Genomic DNA, 6,926 nt, shown 5'->3' on the forward strand with positions numbered 1-6,926 from the left:
TCAACCACACCCTCTCCCTTATTTTTTGTATAAAAGGAGCCTGTATTCTGCCTAGAGCAGGATGGTTCTCCAAGACATTACTCTGCCATTGTCTCGGTCTGCTGGCTTTCCAAATAAAGTCGCTATTCCTTGCCCCAACACCTTGTCTCCCGATTTATTGGCCTGTCGTGTGGCGAGCAGAAAGAGTTTGGACACGGCAACACTTTAACATTTGTTGTAAAGCTGGTTTGGTGGTGCTGAAATCTTTCAGCTTTTGTTTATCTGTGAAACTTTTGATTTCTCCGTCAAGTCTGAATGAGAGCCTTGCTGGATAGAGTATTGTTGGTTGTAAGTGTCCCCCTTGCTTCACTTTAAATATATCATGCCACTCCCTTCTGGCTGTTAGAGTTTCTGCTGAAAAATCAGCTGATAACGTTATGGGAGTTTCCTTGTATGTTATTCATTGCTTTTCTCTTGCTAATTTTAATATTTTCTCCTTATCCTTAATTGTCAATTTGATGACTATGTGCCTTTTTGTGTTTCTCTTTGGGTTGATTCTGTGTGGTCCTCTCTGTGCTCCCAGGACTTGCGTGACTGTTTCCTTTTCCAAGTTGGGGAAGTTTTTGGTTATTCTCTCTCCAAAATTGTTCTCGGGACCTTTCTCTCTCTCTCCTCTTTCTAGGTCTCCTGTAATGCGACTGTTAGAGTGCTTCTTGTTGTCTCAGAGTTCTCTTAAACTACCCTCATTCCTTTTTATTCTTTTTTCTGTTCTGAAGTAGTGATTCCCACTAATCTGTCTTCTAGCTCACTGATCCATTCTTCTGCCTCATTTAGTCTATTCTTGGTTCCTTTTAGTGTATTGTTCATTTCAGTGATTTTATTCTTCAACTCTGTTTGGGTATTCTTTATATTTTCCAACTCTTTGCTAAAAACTTCGCTCTGTACATCTATACTCCTCTTGAGTTCTCCGAACATCTTGGCCATCATTACTTTAAACTCTTTCTCAGGTAAATTACCTATCTCCTCATCACTTATTTCTTCTTCTGGGATTTTATCTTGTGCCTTGGCCTGGGAGATATTCCTTTGCCGCCTCATATCATCTATCTTTCTGTGTGTTTGTGGATTCCTTCCACAGGCTTTGGGATTATTTTCTTATTTCTAGTATCTGCTCCTGGTGGATGAGGCTGGACTAGAAGCTTTTATGCAGATCTCCTGGCAGGAGGAGCCAGTACCTGCCCACTGCTGGTTGGAGCTTGGTCCTGGACCTCTGGTGGGTAGAGCTGTGTCTAGAGGCCTTCGTGGCTCAGGAAGTCTGCTGATGGGTGGGGGTGTGTTCCCACCCTGTATGCTGTTTGGCCTGAGGCTTCCCTACAGGCTGTTGGGTGGGGCTGGGTCTTGGTGCTAATGATCCAATCAAGATGTCAGCCTCCAGGAAAGCTCATGAGGTTAACACTCCTGGAATGTCCACCACAAACTTTAATGCCCCCTGAGTGAGCCGCAGCCATTCCCCACGTCCCCAGGAGACCCTCCAAATCCAGCAGGCAGGCCTGGCTCAGGTTCCTATGAAATCACAGCCTCTGCCCTAGGACCTGGTGCATGTGAGTTTCCATGTAGGCTTCTCAAGCGAATGGAGTCTCTGTTTACCCCAGTCCTGTGAGGCTCCCAGAGCCAAGACCCCTGGCCTTCAAAACCAGATGTCCTGGGGTCTCCTTCTCTTCCCAATGCCGGGACCTGAGCTGGGGAGCCTGACGTGGGGCTTAGAACTCTCACTCCTGTGGGAGGGCCTCTGCAACTTAACAAATCTTCAGCTTGTGGGTCACCCAATCTGGGGGGTACGGGGCTTAATTATATGGTGAGCTCACCCCACTTACCATCCTGCTGTGGTTCCCTCTTATGTTTCCGGGTTGCAGAAGATCTTTTTTTGCTAGTTTCCAGTCTTTTTTTGGTGGTTGTTTAGCATTCAGTTGTGGTTTTGTTCTAGTCGCAAGGAGAGGCAAGCTCGTGGTCCTACCACTCTGTCATCCTGGCTGGAACTCAAGTGCCACCATTCTTATTTTGGGGTTTTATATACCTTTAAATGACCCAATGAATATTCTTATAAGAAGTTTCCTCTGTTCACATAAATTCAACATCATCAATACAATTTCTTAAAGATTGGAAACTCCCTGAAATATGCCAAAAGATCTTCTATAGGTTCTCCAATCCCTGGATCTAAGATAGAAACCATAAACTTTGTAAAGGTCCTTCTCTGTCTGACCCCTGCAAAGACACAGAAAACAATGTCTTCACAGTAGAAGTTCCTCACCTTGAGCACTAGTACACAAGGGACAATTTGTATGAGGCTTTGTTTCTCTAAGATGAAATTAGCCAAGGAGCTATACATTGACTTAGACCTTGGATAGTATGAAAATACAGATTAAATTTAAAATTGTCCCTTGACCCAAAAAGACATCTTTAGAAATCTAGTCTATAAAATAAGAGCAGCTACCTGCAGAGAAATAGCATGGAAAGATAATCCTAGAACTATTATATACAGTGAGGAAAAAAGAAAACCAGCTGAAATCCCAGGAATGGTGGAAGAATTGAAAACAAAATGTGAAAATGCATATTGTGGAGTATTTTGCAACTCTTTCAAATGAGTTTTGTCCATGTCTGCTGAAGTGTTTTGTTAGAATGGGACAATATTGTCACAGTGTTGGTGGAGTTGACTCTGCCATTTGGGGGTCCTCAGTCACTGGTCATCCTTCCTCCACTGAATCTTCCAGTCTCATCCATCCCCTGCCCCACAACAGTGTCCAAAGATTGAAGGTCAGCATCATGATGTGCCTCCTGTTCCCTGGACAAACTACCATCTCACTTAGGTCGTGTCTATGAGTTGGGGCTGGACATATAGTTTCCTGTCACATTTCAGGGCAGAGGGACACTTCCATCTCCCAAGCGTTGGCTCTCCATGCCACCCTCACGTGGTCCTGCTTCCATTCTGGAAAATGTCTTATCATTCAGACTGTAAGAATCTTTGGGTTTCTTCGCCCAATATGAGGAGAAGCGATGCATATGGCTTATTCATCATTGCTAGCTAGCATCCTGTGTGGACGGAATGATATGTAGTCCAAGTAGATACCCAAGGAGTAGTGTGATAAAGGAATGTCAACATGTTCACCCTTTCTCTCCAGGTCAAAATATTTTCTCATGTGAATCCTCTCTCATTTGAAAAAGATTTTTGCCTAGCCTCAAGCATGCTCAAACCTTCATAGGCATATTGTACAGCAACTATAGTTCTATTGAGACAAAGGCAAAACCAAAAAACCCTTAATAGGAAAAGCCAGAATAAAGTCAGGCAATTTTGAATGGCTGGGTTTTGGGGTTAGTGGATATTACAAGGTACACTTTTTAAAAAAAGTAAAACCTGCTATTTGGGACAACTTGGATGGAACCTGAGGGCATTATGCTTTGTGAGATAAGTCAGAGAGAGAAAGGCAAACTGTATGATGTCACTTGGATGTGGAACTGAAAAAACCCTAAGTCCTAGAAACAGTGTAGAAAGATGGTTGTCAGGGGCTCGGCATTGGGGGGAAATGGGGAGATCTTGGTCAAAGGGTACAAAGTGTTATTTCTAAAATGAATAATTTCTGGGAATCTATTCAACAGTATGGTTAATATAGTTAACAATACTGCACTGTATACTTGCGAGTTATTGGGAGTGTAGATCTCGAATGTTCTTATGACACACACACACACAGAGAACAGGTAGTTATCTGCAGTGATTGAAATTTTAACTAACTGTATTGTAGTAATCATTTTGCATTATCAGTTGATCTACAACTATGCGTTGGTTAGGGGTACCACCCCTGCACTGCTGAAAATCCTAATGTAACTTTACAGTGAGCGCTTTCTTCCTGTGGTCTTGGATCAGTGGATTCACCAACCCTAGATTGTGTAGCAGTAAAGTGCATATTTAGTGGAAAAAAAAAACATGTATACGTGGACCTGCACATTTCAAACCTGTGTAGTTCAAGGTATCAAGTCATCCCATTGTACACCTTAAACTTGCACAATGTTATGTGTCAACTGTATCTCAACAAGGCTGGGGGCAAGTAAGCTACACCAGCAGGTGTAGGGACAGGTGGAAAAGTGAACATGTTCTCTGAGAAGCTGCTCACAGGTCAGGTTTTATCGATTTCCATTGATAAATTGATGTGAATTTCCATCAAGCAAGTGAAAACTAACTTTGATCACTTTTCTAGATTCTCAAGTTTACTTTATGATGGAAGGTCCACTGGGAAAAAATCACCTCAGATGGTGATTTTGCATCCTCATCAATAAACTGACAACTTTACCAGGAGACTCATTTTGCTTCTGGGAGGGTGATTTGTTGCTCTTCTGGGCACATCAGGATGATCCTCAATAAACAAGGTCATGGAGACAGCGGGTGACAAGGTGACCCACTGGGAGCAGAAGTCCTGCCATCCGGTCCCTGATATACAGCCTTTGCCCATCACACTTAGTCTTTCCAAGGTATCTCACTTTGTGGAGAAACCTACTGCTTCTAGTAAGGAACCATGGAGCCAGAACCTAGAAGAAGAAACAGAATTTTATGGCTGAGTAGCATATATACACATCACATCTTTATCCATTCGTCCGTCCGTGGGCACGTAGGTTGTTAAGCACCCCATTACTCTCCAGCAGTCACTTCTAACTTCTCATTAATAGATGGCAGTTAATATGTCCATGCATACACATTTTACTCTTTTGTTAGCGTATTCTAAGTAAAATTATTCATTGAAAGAGTGTTAACTTATTTAAAGCTGTTGCATTTTAGAATACTTTCAAAAGGCACTCTTAGAATTTCTCAAGAGTGAAGCCTGAGATGATCCAACCCCTTTCATCATCACTAGAAATAAGTATGAACACTTAAATATTTTCCATTTTGGACAAGTAATCGCCACTCAATCAACTTAAACTTTTTAAATTAAGAGTGAGGTGTACCAAGTTTTATATTCATAGATAAATATATATTTTTCCCATTTGAGGGCCCATGAAGGCCAAGGGTGCAAAACCAAGGATTTGTAAATCAAGAGGGTTCAGTCTCATTGTACCCAATTCTTCTTTTTGGACAACTCAGCTTAAAATAGGGGAAATGATTTTCCCAAAGTCACAGAGACATTTAGATATAAAGTCAACTGCAAACATCTACAAAATTCTCTGTTTCTCATCACACTAGGGCATAAAAATGTAATAGTGCTTAATCTTTCCCAGCTTACACATCCCAATTTCCTTTAAAACTTCCATTTTAATCAGTGCTAAGCAGGAATTTAGTCCCAGGCAATTGGTTATTCTGTTGACTGACCAAATGTGTTCATTAAATGAAAACATATATAGTGAACAAGCAACACAGAATGGAAAGTTGTAACCCAAAGTGATCATCATCTTGAGTGTGTGGGTGGAAGTGGTTGTAGCTCAGTGGTAGAGCACATGCTTGGCATGCACGAGGTCCTGGGTTCAATTCCCAGTACCTTCATTAAAAATAAGAATAGTAATAATCTTAAGCAAAGTAAACTCTCCTCTGAGTCATCTTCCATCAGGAAGATTTAGAACCATTTATGACACCTCTGACAATTTTTAAAAAATTAATATCAAAGATTCAAGGGGGTTGTTTCCTACAGGAGTGAAGCCTTGCCTTAGCCATCCTTGTTCTTTCTACAATGAGAAATCAAGAGTAGATAAATTTAGACTTGTTTAGCAATTACTGTTTCAGTATTTTATATCATGTGGAAATGATCTACACTTTCAATGAATTTCCACCATTTAATTTCACTCCGAAAAACTCTAAGGGTATAAATTACCAAAAGGATTTAAGAGAATATTTAAGTGGACATACCATTTAAAAAATTACCATTAAATATTTACCTAAAAACTGTTCTCAGTTACATCTATTTAATTCATTTTTCTCAACAATCATAATTAAATTCCTCATGAAAACCTCATGAGACAATTAAGCAGTTAATCATAATCCTAATATTTTTTGCAGACAAATTTTGCAACAGAAATACATGAGCTCCTTTGAATGCTAAACCCAAGCAGAATAAAAGATGTTTTTCCGCATTATATGTAATGTTGATAACTTTGAAGACATGTCTATGCTAATAAAACCAAAAAGCTTAAAATTAGATTTTATTTACTAAAAGATTATCCTCTATCAAATGAACTTGAAAAATATTTGAGTTAGTTTTTATTATATTTTTGAGAATTTTTCTATAAGAGCTTCTTTGTTTAAGCCAATTAAATACAGCTCTTTAGCAAAAATAATTTGGGTAATACTATCTGAAGAAGAAAAATACCCTATATATACAATGTACATTCACAGACATACATACAAACAGATACACACAGGCAGAGCTCCCATAGTTTTTTATCTGAAAACTTTAGTCATGAATCAGGTACAATATGAAAGTCACTGGTTTATAAATAACTACTGTTGATAAGTTACATTAACTCGTGTAGATGGCTGAGCCTTTAATATTTGTGGACAAGACTTTTCATCTGTATTTACCTTTGACAAGCAATTTTCAGGAGGCAGTTTGGGGGAAAAGAATCTTGCACAGTTTGCGTCTAAAAAGGTCTCTTCCCCCTTTTTTCCCTTTTACTTTCATGTTCTACCCATTGAGTGAAATGTCTCAGAGGATGTGGGACTGTGTAATGCATTTCAAAGACAGGATGAGATTTATAACTTTAAGAGATAGAGAATGAAAAATGCAAGATTTAGCTAGGAGTTTTAAAGTCTATTTGTCTATAATAAAAAGTCTGAGGTTAACTTTTTTATATTTATTTCATCAACTATAGGATAATTCAGTATAGGACATTTCATTAAGAATGGGACACTTTTGCTCCAGTAGCCTGCTGATTTATGATATCTGTAAGCATTTTGAGAGGAATCAGTACAGTTTTGG

This window comes from Camelus ferus, chromosome 9 (genome assembly GCF_009834535.1).
Source record: "Camelus ferus isolate YT-003-E chromosome 9, BCGSAC_Cfer_1.0, whole genome shotgun sequence".
NCBI lineage: Eukaryota > Metazoa > Chordata > Mammalia > Artiodactyla > Camelidae > Camelus > Camelus ferus.